This window comes from Primulina tabacum, chromosome 11, assembly GCF_025594145.1.
Source record: "Primulina tabacum isolate GXHZ01 chromosome 11, ASM2559414v2, whole genome shotgun sequence".
Lineage (NCBI taxonomy): Eukaryota > Viridiplantae > Streptophyta > Magnoliopsida > Lamiales > Gesneriaceae > Primulina > Primulina tabacum.
In genome coordinates this window covers 23,441,061-23,454,455 of record NC_134560.1, presented here as the reverse complement: position 1 = coordinate 23,454,455, position 13,395 = coordinate 23,441,061, and the positions used below count along the sequence as shown (strand labels likewise).

Genomic DNA, 13,395 nt, shown 5'->3' with positions numbered 1-13,395 from the left:
TGTTTATAGCGTTCTTTAGTGGCATTATTCACAAACGAATGGGAATTGTGAGATGATGACGAAGAAGCATCATGACTTACCCGAGCTTTATTTGGCGGCATTGTTGATGATTTGTGAAGAAAAAGAATCCAGGAGTAGGAGATTTGTAGTAGGAACAATGACTTGTCAGAATCCGGGATGGGAAGAGTCGGAGAAGCTTGTGCTCGAGGAAACTAGAGCAAGGCCAAAGCTGGAAGAGAGTTGAGGGAGTCGACGTCGCCAGAACTCAGTGGCGGTCGGAAAATCGTCAGTGGCGGCCGGAAGTTTGTAGTGGTGGCCGGAGAATTCAGTGGCGGTTGGAAAAATAACTCCTTGATGGTTGGTGAAGGTGGTGACACGAGATTTGACCCAAAAACGACACAAAATGGGTCCCTTTATTAAGATTGAGAGAGGAAGCGGCGGAAATTTGAGAGGAAAAAGGGTAGGGTTCGAATGGGGAAGAAGAAAAGGAGTCTGCGATTTTAAAATTTCCGCGACCCACCGGGCGGACATAAATTTTCGCTGATGGCTTGCGGCGTTCATTTTAAAAAGGGGCGCGCCCGGGCAGATATTGATGTGCGCCCGGGCAGAAGTTGCACGACTTTAAAACCAAAAATCTTTCCGCCCAGTTCGCCCAGGCAGACCTAGTGTAACACTTATGACTAAAATGCATAATTAGTGCGGAAGCTTTAAAATATAATTTGGAGAAAAGGTGTAAATTTTTTTAAAAAAATTGGGCAGCATCTCCCTACAAATAGGACATGCCACCTGTCTCAAGCAACACATAAAATACATACAAAAGATTTTCATATTCATCAGATACCATTTAATATAGTATCTACACATATTTCTAATTCAAATACCAAAACAAGGTTTTCAATGTTTCCCAAAATAACCAAAATCTTAACATATCAAAATAGCATCCAACAACTATCTCCAAAGTTTGGCATATTTCTTTCTCTCGCTTCGACAACTCAGGGATGATCAGTCTTTCTTACCTGTGCCTGCATCACATTACATAACTGGAATGAGTATAAAACTCAGCAAATGAAATCAATACTAACAAGATACATATATATATTTTATTGTAAAACATAAAATGAATAGCCTCAATTTCACTTTCTTGAAAACTTTATCCATTTCATTTCATAAACACCGAATCATCATTAATATCATCCGTCAAGAATCATAATGCAATAATACATAGGGATGATATTCATTTCATTGATTAACTGAAGAATTGATAGTTCTTATAAGATAGTTCGTTCATTGCTAACCCTCTTCGTAAAAACGAATCTTATAGGAGGGACACGTACCTATGCATAAAGTGCATCTTATAAGAGAGCACATGTTTTCATCGTTAATTGGCCAATTACATTGCGGATTTAGAATTGCCAGAGGCAACACCGCTACTATCACTATTAATCCAATCATTCAATCATATAAAACTTCATTCAAGCATTTTATCAAACACATTAGAGGCATCTTGTAAAGTTTAACTCCTTTCATCCAAAATGCATATAATTGCACTACCATATATACATATTTACATATATATAACATGAATGGAATTTGAAAGGAGTTAACATCATAAAATCATCAATACACATACATATAGGATCATGTGATGTATTTAAGAAATGATTCCACTTACAACACTTGGAGCACTTTGTTTCCTAAACCTTGATGGTGATCCTACAATAATAAACCCAATAACTAACCATCAACTCTCAAATAACAACATTAGATGACCATTTAATCCAATACATTATAACAACTATCATGCCCTAACCCCACCATCTTCAATAACTCAAGAACAAGAAGAAAAACCACTTACCTTTGTCCCTTTCATTAAAAAGATGAAGTTCCCACTCCGGATTGAAGATTAATTGCTTGATTGAATAAGAAAAGAAGAAGATCATGAAGAACCCTAGCTAAGAATCGATGGAGAAGAGAAAGGAGTAGAAGCGAAATGAAGAAAATGAGAGTTTCATTCGATTTTATGCCTTAATATACCCAAAACACGTTTTTGTACTGTGTTGGGCGCTCGGGCAGTCATAAATTACCGCCCTAGCACGGACGTTACTGTCCAAAACCTAAAATTCCAGAAGCAGTGGCGCTCGGGCAGTCATTTCTTACCGCTCGGGCGTTGCTCTACGCACAGCCGCCTCAAAGATCGCCTCCGAAACGCCTTTTCTCGTCATCATTTGGAAAAGTGGTAAACATGAAAATTCTAGCTCAATGTCTTGGCTTGAATCTCCAATTAGCCTCATGTCATTTGAAGGCCTGAGTAAAGAGTTATGCTCAATCTCCCAACATGTGTCACTTGAGGAACAACGATACACACGACACATTTCGGGACGCTTATGGCTTGTCTTCCATAGTGATTTGAACGAAACTCAAAACATGAAAGTTATAGCCTTATGTCTTATCTTTCTAATGAAAGTGGCATCACATCATTTGGATCAATATACAAAATATTATGCTAAAAACCACAACTACTGCCACAGTTTCATACCGTTTTAGCACTTCCATTACTTATTTGGCTAAATATCAACTTTTTATTCCACCCATAAATTCTCTGCTTCATTCTATATCATTCAATACCATTCATATAATATCTTGAAGCCATAAACCATCACCATTACTGAAACGTCTGCGAAATATCGCGGAAATATATATATATATATATTTTTTATAAAACTCGCATTTAAAAATAACATTTAAATTAATCTTTTTAATTGGCAATAAAATTAATGTAATTTAAAATAACTACCATCATCCAAAATCATACGTGAACATAAACGTATAAAATTCTTAAAATCATCAATGTATGAAAATATTCATCTCCTCTCAATCTCATAAATCGAAATGCGGAAAACATGTGGTCTTCGGGTCGTGTCACCCCACCAAGTCAGCCTACTCAGAGTTCGACACCTCCAGTCTCCTCACCATTTAGCTCACCTGCATCACCCACGCCTAGTGAGTCTAAAGACTAAACACGCCTGTACCAGGAATAACAAATACATATACATAGCACACAGCAGTGAAAAATATCATACTTAACATATCTTTCATTAACTTAAAAGCATAACGTAAACGTGTTGTGTAAAATCATAATGCCAACATACCTTTCATGAACTTTAAAACATGAACATAAACATGTCGTATAAAATCATGTCGTGTCAAATCATGTCATCTCATATCATCATATACCTGTCAAAACATGTCATCTCATGTTATCATATACGTAAACGTGTCATGTAAAATCATATCGTATTAAAGCATGTCATCTCATGTCATCGTATACGTAAACATGTCGTATCCTTTCAAAACATGATAATAATCATAGCATGTATCATCGTATCAACATATACGTGTTAAAATTTTAATTTGAATTCCGTTCATTAGCTGTGACTTTCGTATCATCATGTCATCATGTCAGTCGATTGATCCATCTACGTGTAACCGCGGTTCCCGGCGGCGAGGGTCATCAGCGACGGCATTACCCGCCCACTGAGCCCGGGCCTATCATATCATGTCAATGGAAATACGATCGTCGGACTCCCTCTGGGGCCTTCTCCAGTAAACGGGCTCTCTCTAGGGCCTTTTCCCTCACGATATCTCCAATCATATCATCGTGTTAGTCACAACTAAATCACTTCCTTCAAAACATGTCATCATATTCATCATCACTTAATAAAAGCATGCATATACATAATTTTTCCTTTAAACCAAGCATGCAACGTATTTATCATAATTACGTAAAAATCGTAAACATGATGCATAAACATTTAAAATATCATAATTTTGTGCTCAGGGCGCTGCCAGGTCCAAAATCTCACCCCGGGTGCAAAATGATCATTTTGCCCTTGGAAACCCAAAAATTATCGTTTCACCCCTAGACGAAAAATTTCACGTTTGTGACCTTTTCTTAATTCCAATGACTCTAACGTGTCCCAAATATTTATTTAAACCTACAAGAATTTTTCCATATTTTTATTTGGCTTAAATCGATGACCTTTAAATTAATTCTTAATTATAACATAATAATGAGCTTTAATCCCGAATTAAATCAAACCTTAACATAAAATTCCCAAATTAAAAACTTAGACTTCTAATAATTATTTGAACTTAAATATAATTTTCCATAATTTTATCAAGCTTAAATCTAAGCGTTTCAATTAATTCTTTAAATTACGTGTCGTACGGTGATTAAATCCCGGATAATTCCAAAACTCATTATTTTGATCCGAAACTTACCAAACTCCTTAAAACATCCCAAAACTTATTTATAATCATTCCTAAACATAAACTTGAGCCCATTTCATAACTCAACCGAATTGTTTTAAAACTTAAACCGGTGTCCCGGTTTAAACCGATGCCCTGGTTTTAACCCGAATCGAGTCAACACTTAAACAAATTTCTCCCAACTTTTGTCCACACCTAATATACACATTTACAGCCCTAAAACACCTATACCCGTCCCTTAAACATTACGAAAAAACCTTACAAGTTGCTGGAAATCAGCACATCTCCTTACTCGACCTCTAGTGTGGCCACCATCCAAGAATTTTGATGCTAGCCTACAGCCGACGGTACCGGTCACTAACCAGCTTGTCCTACACCTAGACCAGACCCTACTGGAGCCTCTTGAGCCGTGGTCACAGCCTCATGCAACCTACAAGACGCGCACGCTCGCTACTCTCCCGAAAACACACAAGTCGAACCAACCTCGCCCAACTCTCCCTTGCGGCTTCTAGGACAGAACCAGCAGCGTTTGCAGATTTCCAGACCATGGTTAAGACCCACCAGAGTCTGGTCCAAGGTCTGGAGTCGCCCTTGCACCACTGGTCTTCACCTACCCACCGATCTAGACAAAGAAAACGAGAAAACCATAGCCGCTACACATCTCGGTCCTCTTATCACAAGCAGCCTTCGGTTCCAGCCTACTGTTCATCTGCTTCTTGATAATTCCAAACCTCAACGCACCCCAGGACAGCCCCCTTTACACAAGGACCACAAAAACGTGAGTTGGATGTAAAGAAAATACAAATTTCATGCACCAACCGAAGCATACCCGTAAAAACTATGCATGAGCCGAGCAATACATGAATGACACACATATCAGCAGACATCATACAGCATGTATACAGCGTGAGAGATGCAGAAACGAAAGTACAATGCGTGCCTTAAGATGTAAGAACTCGAGAAGAATGAAGAGAGGAACGCCGGAGAGCCTTGGATGCAAGAACGAGCCAAAACCGATACAATTCAGCTGCTGGGGGAAGAAGCCGAGATAAATAGCTGAGGGGAAGTGTCGGTTGGTGTTTTTTCGAGAATAAAGGCTGGTGGGAGTGAGGGTGTCGGTTGGTGGGGGTGGGGAATGATAGGTTTAGGATTAATTAAGTAGTAATTAAGTAGTTAACAATTAGATAATGAGCCTTAATTTACTAATTAAAAGTTAAAAATTTATTTTAAGCCCAACAAGTTTAAAAGTAGGTCCATTAAATCCAAACACACTCCCGAAAAATATTTCTTGTTGGAAAGATTTTGAAAATATTAGCCGAACCCCCAAAAAGTCTCCCGATTCGATAAAATTTACGTACCGATAAAAATTAAAATCTTGCGGTTAAAAATACCCAATAAATACCAATTCTTGGAAAATACCTTTAAAACATCTTAAATTAATATTTAAAAACAAATCATGTAATAAAATAATTTTCTTGAAAATTTCCCAAGTCTCCGTTCCTCGTTCGAGCGCGAAATGCAACTTAAAAATTCTTTAATGCATGAACCTTTAAAATTTCGTGAAATAAATTCTATCATACATGAATTATGCATAAAAATAATTAAACACAATTTAATAAGATAAACATACATTTAATGTTTTAAAACAAATTAATAAAAGACCAAAGAAATTTAAGACTTGCATGCATGTGGTTTACGTGACCCTTCAAATTCTCGGAACGTTACAATCTTCCGCCCTTAAATTGAATTTCGTCCCCAAAATTCGCTTATCCTTGATAATCAAAAATTTTAGACTTAGCTCTAGTATCCCAATAGTTTATGCTTCCGCGGCGCTACTCTGATAAAATAATAATTTTAAGATGTATTTATGTCTATTCAATCTTAATAAACTCTATTTTCTAAATCATCGTTTGCTAACTCGACTTATAACGACCCATGGTAACATAGTTTTGTTTTTTTTTTATAACCTCAAATTTCTACTTTTCTTAAAATTCCCAATATTAGAAATAACGCTCCGAACTTATCGCATATTATTTTCCTTATAATATACCCAAGATGTTCATTGACCTATTATATTTTAATATTGAAATCTTAACAGCACCCTTTCTTAAATTTATTGAACTCAAGATATGTTAAAGGTTCAAATTCAAGTATTGGCATTTATGCAATTCGACTTAGGAGATCTTAACACCAAAATTTTCTAATCGACTTCTATCTTGGTAGAACACTTAAAAGTTAAATCTTATCTCAACCCCATAATAATATTAGCCTAAGATCCTTGAATCGAATCTTTATTTTACCACACTAAACTTACATAACTTAACTATTTAGAAGTACATCCCAATATAACGCTGTTGCAAATCTTAAATTCAAGTAGTGTTAAACCATAAAACCCAAAATATAAGATACCGATCTTCTACCTAAATAATAAAATCCTTCTAGCGTCAATCACAAGCTTAAACTATTTTCTTCCCAATTACAATTTAGTTGATGCGTAAGACCCTTGAACTTTCCTCCTTGAAACGAATGTCACATTCTTACATATCCTCAATGCTTAATTAGTACTAGCGTATAAAGCTTAATAAGTTATCCCATGGTAGCTTTAGACTAACTCTAGTAAATAAACTTCACTTATGAACCATAGAGTTGTAGAATCCCCATGTCAAGATGTTATATTTCTTACTCGATAAAAGCCTTAATATTCGTCTATCGGTAACCTATATGTTGACACAACTAATTCCCTTTTATTTTTATTTTACCCAAAATTTTCGTATGAACATCTATCTCCTAAACTTGAAATTCAAACTTACGCTTCCCGAATGATAATAGATAACATAATTCTCACACACATATTCGCTTGTTCCTAAGTTTCTTAATGACTTCCAAGAATTCCTCAAGAAAAGATGTCTACCTCAATTCTTACATGCATATATCAAGTAACCTAACCATCAATCATACCTAATTTTCTACAAAATTTAAATTCCAACTAATGTATAATTTTAACTCTTAAGATCACGATTAAAAATTATGATACAACAAACTTAAGTTCCCAAAATTTTTTTAGCTCCATATCTACTCTTATAACTTAATTAATTGATCAACTTCATCTTAAATTGTCATCACTTTAAATTCTTAATTTCCCACATCATTATTTCACTAACACTTAAATTTTAAATCCCATAATTGATTCATCCTACAATGTTGTTGATTACCATTTTTTATAATATTATAACCCAGATATTTCAAGATTCTAAATAGCTCTTCAAGCCTAAATCATCGAAAATTTATATCTTTTAAACCATTCGATTCTCACTTACTGTTAAACTAGTCCCCAAATTTCTTATCAATTGCAACATCAATTCTTAGTTTTCTCAAATATTACCCAATTTGTCCTTAATTTCGAAAATTTCACAATTACCCAAAATTTCTTGGCGTTCCTAATTCCATTTTATAATTTTTTCGTGACATAAATTTCAATAATTTTAAGCTTATTAAACCCAAGATCAATTCTCATAACCTTTAAAATTACTGATTTTAACCAGTGTTCCTCAAAATTTAAACTTTAATACTCAAAATTTTCAATTTGGTCCTTAAAATTCTCGAAGATTACAATTTTGGTCCTATAACTCTTCGAAATTTGCATTTTTGTCCTCATAAAATTTTGACTTAGCCTCATTAAACCTTAAAATTCTCGAAACTAAAAATTTAATCCCAAAGTTTGGTAAATTCGTAAATAGTCCCTTAGATTTTATTTTTGCACTTGGGTCTTCAAATTATTGGTTATTACAATTAGGTCCTTAATATTCTCAATCCATGCAATTCAATTCTTAGGTCTCACTAGGTAGAGCATGCATCCTAAATAAATTCTACGTTTTATACTTCCAAAGATCGTCGTAGTCTTCGAATCATTAATCCTTACATGGAATCCTCAAAAATCAATTCAACTAGCAACCACGAACCATCAGTAATTTCTTAGAAATTCTACGAGTCTCAAAAGCATTCGTAATTTTCAAGATTAACTTACGACCAATAAGGAAGACATCAGTACTACTGACCTAAAAATCAATATAGTCAAATCATTATCAACTTCTCCTAAAGCCCAATATTCAAATTCTTAGACACGTCCAATTCGAAACGTAACCAACATGCAATTTAATCTTTTTTTTTTTTTTTAAACAGAAAATCCTTAAATCATAAAAGCAGTTAAACATATACCGTAGATCGTCATAAAGCGAAAATCATGTTAACATGTAGGTGATAAGAGTAAATCATTTAAAACATTTAAATCATAAAAGCTTACAGACTTGAGGCTTGAAGACTGAGAGGCAGAAGCTGACGGTGGCACAACCCTATACAGGACCCTTGCTCTGATACAAACTGAAACGTCTGCGAAATATCGCGGAAATATATATATATATATATATATTTTTATAAAACTCTCATTTAAAAATAACATTTAAAATAATCTTTTGAATTGGCAATAAAATTAATGTAGTTTAAAATAACTATCATAATCCAAAATCATACGTGAACATAAACGTATAAAATTCTTAAAATCATCAACGTATGAAAATATTCATCTCCTCTCAATCTCATAAATCGAAATGCGGAAAACATGTGGTCTTCGGGTCGTGTCACCCCACCAAGTCTGCTACTCAGAGTTCGACACCTCCAGTCTCCTCACCATTTAGCTCACCTGCATCACCAACGCCTAATGAGTCTAAAGACTCAACACGCCTGTACCAGGAATAACAAGTACATATACATAGCACATAGCAGTGAAAAATATCATACTCAACATATCTTTCATGAACTTAAAAGCATAACGTAAACGTGTTGTGTAAAATCATAATGCCAACATACCTTTCATGAACTTTAAAACATGAACATAAACATGTCGTATAAAATCATGTCGTGTCAAATCATGTCGTGTCAAATCATCATATACGTGTCAAAACATGTCATCTCATGTTATCATATACGTAAACGTGTCGTGTAAAATCATATCGTATTAAAGCATGTCATCTCATGTCATCGTATACGTAAACATGTCGTATCCTTTCAAAACATGATAATAATCATAGCATGTATCATCGTATCAACATATACGTGTTAAAATTTTAATTTTAATTCCGTTCATTAGCTGTGACTTTCGTATCATCATGTCATCATGTCAGTCGATGGATCCATCTACGTGTAACCGCGGTTTCCGGCGGCGAGGGTCATCAGCGACGGCATTACCCGCCCACTGAGCCCGGGCCTATCATATCATGTCAATGGAAATACGATCGTCGGGCTCCCTCTGGGGCCTTCTCCCGTAAACGGGCTCCCTCTAGGGCCTTTTCCCTCACGATATCTCCAATCATATCATCGTGTTAGTCACAACTAAATCACTTCCTTCAAAACATGTCATCATATTCATCATCACTTAATAAAAGCATGCATATACATAATTTTTTCTTTAAACCAAGCATGCAACGTATTTATCATAATTACGTAAAAATCGTAAACATGATGTATAAACATTTAAAATATCATAATTTTGTGCTCAGGGCGCTGCCAGGTCCAAAATCTCACTCCGGGTGCAAAATGACCATTTTGCCCCTGGAAACCCAAAAATTATCGTTTCACCCCTAGACGTAAAATTTCACGTTTGTGACATTTTCTTAATTCCAATGACTCTAACGTGTCCCAAATATTTATTTAAACCTATAAGAATTTTCCCATATTTTTTTTTGGCTTAAATCGATGACCTTTAAATTAATCCTTAATTATAACATAATAATGCGCTTTAATCCCGAATTAAATCAAACCTTAACATAAAATTCCCAAATTAAACACATAGACTTCTAATAATTATTTGAGCTTAAATATAATTTTCCATAATTTTATCAAGCTTAAATCTAAGCGTTTCAATTAATTCTTTAAATTACGTGTCGTGCGGTGATTAAATCCCGGATAATTCCAAAACTCATTATTTTGATCCGAAACTTACCAAACTCCTTAAAACATCCCAAAACTTATTTATAATCATTCCTAAACATAAACTTGAGCCCATTTCATAACTCAACCGAATTGTTTTAAAACTTAAACCAGTGTCCCGGTTTTAACCCGAATCGAGTCAACACTTAACCAAATTTCTCCCAACTTTTGTCCACACCTAATATACACATTTACAGCCCTTAAAACACCTATACCCGTCCCTTAAACATTACGAAAAAACCTTACAAGTTGCTGGAAATCAGCACATCTCCTTACTCGACCTCTAGTGTGGCCACCATCCAAGAATTTTGATGCTAGCCTACAGCCGACGGTACCGGTCACTAACCAGCTTGTCCTACACCTAGACCAGACCCTACTGGAGCCTCTTGAGCCGTGGTCACAGCCTCATGCAACCTACAAGACGCGCATGCTCGCTACTCTCCCGAAAACACACAAGTCGAACCAACCTCGCCCAACTCTCCCTTGCGGCTTCTAGGACAGAACCAGCAGCGTTTGCTGATTTCCAGACCATGGTTAAGACCCACCAGAGTCTGGTCCAAGGTCTGGAGTCGCCCTTGCACCACTGGTCTTCACCTACCCACCGATCTAGACAAAGAAAACGAGAAAACCATAGCCGCTACACATCTCGGTCCTCTTATCACAAGCAGCCTTCGGTTCCAGCCTACTGTTCATCTGCTTCTTGATAATTCCAAACCTCAACGCACCCCAGGACAGCCCCCTTTACACAAGGACCACAAAAACGTGAGTTGGATGTAAAGAAAATACAAATTTCATGCACCAACCGAAGCATACCCGTAAAAACTATGCATGAGCCGAGCAATACATGAATGACACACATATCAGCAGACATCATACAGCATGTATACAGCGTGAGAGATGCAGAAACGAAAGTACAATGCGTGCCTTAAGATGTAAGAACTCGAGAAGAATGAAGAGAGGAACGCCGGAGAGCCTTGGATGCAAGAACGAGCCAAAACCGATACAATTCAGCTGCTGGGGGAAGAAGCCGAGATAAATAGCTGAGGGGAAGTGTCGGTTGGTGTTTTTTCGAGAATAAAGGCTGGTGGGAGTGAGGGTGTCGGTTGGTGGGGGTGGGGAATGATAGGTTTAGGATTAATTAAGTAGTAATTAAGTAGTTAACAATTAGATAATGAGCCTTAATTTACTAATTAAAAGTTAAAAATTTATTTTAAGCCCAACAAGCTTAAAAGTAGGTCCATTAAATCCAAACACACTCCCGAAAAATATTTCGTGTTGGAAAGATTTTGAAAATATTAGCCGAACCCCCAAAAAGTCTCCCGATTCGATAAAATTTACGTACCGATAAAAATTAAAATCTTGCGGTTAAAAATACCCAATAAATCCCAATTCTTGAAAAATATCTTTAAAACATCTTAAATTAATATTTAAAAACAAATCATGTAATAAAATAATTTTCTTGAAAATTTCCCTAGTCTCCGTTCCTCGTTCGAGCGCGAAGTGCAACTTAAAAAATCATTATGCATGAACCTTTAAAATTTCGTGAAATAAATTCTATTATACATGAATTATGCATAAAAATAATTAAACACAATTTAATAAAATAAACATACATTTAATGTTTTAAAACAAATTAATAAAAGACCAAAGAAATTTAAGACTTGCATGCATGTGGTTTACGTGACCCTTCAAATTCTCGGAACGTTACAATTACATCACACATCCCAAACGATCATCATAATAAATCATAAAAGGAATAATGACCATACTTAATCATAATCATTACCTTACATCATATGCATACGAATGTTTGGGCGTTACAATTCTCCCCTCCTTAAGAAATTTCGTCCCCGAAATTACCATTACTGTGCGAATAACTCAGGATATCGCTGCTTCATTTCCTCCTCTGGTTCCCACATTGCTTCTTCAACAAACTTATTACGCCAAAGAATCTTTGATAATGCCGATCTCCTTATTCCTTAGTACTTTAACCTTGCGATCTAAAATCTGGATTGGTACTTCTTGATAAGTCAAGTTCGGCATCAGATCCAATGCTTCATGTTTGAGAACATGGGAAGGTTTAGAGATGTACTTCCTGAGCATTGAGACGTGAAATACATTGTGGACTCTATCCAACTTCGACGGTAAGGCTAGACGATATGCTCTTTCTCCTATCTTGTCTAGAATTTCAAATGGGCCGATAAATCTTGGGCTCAGCTTTCCTTTCCTGCCAAGTCTCATAATGCCTTTGAGTGGAGAAATTTTGATAAAAACATGATCTCCAACTTCAAACTTCAAAGGCCTCCTTCGGTTATCGGCATAACTTTTCTGTCCGGTTTGGGCCGTCTTCATTCTGTCCTGGATTAAAGTAATCACATCAGCTGTCTGTTGGACCAATTATGGTCCTAACAACTTTCTTTTACAGACTTCATCCCAGTTCAACGGTGACCTACATTTCCTGCCATACAATGCCTCGTATGGTGCCATGCCAATCGTCGCCTGATAACTATTGTTATATGTAAATTCTGCAAGTGGCAATTTAGAATCCTAGCAACCAGGAAAGTCAATCGTGCAGCCTTGCAGCATATCTTAAAGAATCTGAATCACCCTCTCTGACTGCCCGTCACTCTGAGGATGATAAGCTTTGCTAAAAGCCAACCTGGTGCCCAAGGCTCTTTGTAAGCTCTTCAAGAATTCAGAAGTAAACCTTGGGTCACGATCAGACACAATTGACACAGGGATACCATGAAGTCTCACAATCTCAGCTACATAGATTTCAGCATACTGGTTCATTGTAAACGTTGTCTTGACCGGAAGAAATGAGCCAACTTGGTTAACCTGTCAACAATCGCCCAGATGGAGTTGTAACCCTTTGGTGTTCTTGGAAGTCCCGTGACGAAGTCCATAGTGATGTGCTCCCACTTCCACTGAGCTATTGGGAGGGATTGCAAAGTTCCAGCAGGCCTTTGATGCTCAATCTTTACCTGCTAACATGTTAGACATTCGGATATGAACTTTGCGATATCACTTTTCATACCTAGCCAACAGTAGAGACGTCGGAGATCCTGATACATCTTGGTGCTACCTGGATGTATCGAGTATGGCGCGGTATGAGCCTTTGTCAAAACATGCCGTCGAATGTCA

The 13,395-nt window shown here is 36.4% G+C and overlaps 1 long non-coding RNA gene across 1 annotated transcript; it reads right to left on the bottom strand.

Moving 5' to 3' along the window:
* Positions 1-2,746: 2,746 nt before the first annotated feature.
* Positions 2,747-4,497, bottom strand: LOC142518860 (uncharacterized). Its single transcript, XR_012813663.1, has 2 exons — positions 3,150-4,497; positions 2,747-2,982 (listed from the first exon to the last, which is right to left on the bottom strand). It is a non-coding gene; the product is annotated as an uncharacterized LOC142518860 (long non-coding RNA).
* Between the last annotated feature and the right edge of the window lie 8,898 nt (positions 4,498-13,395).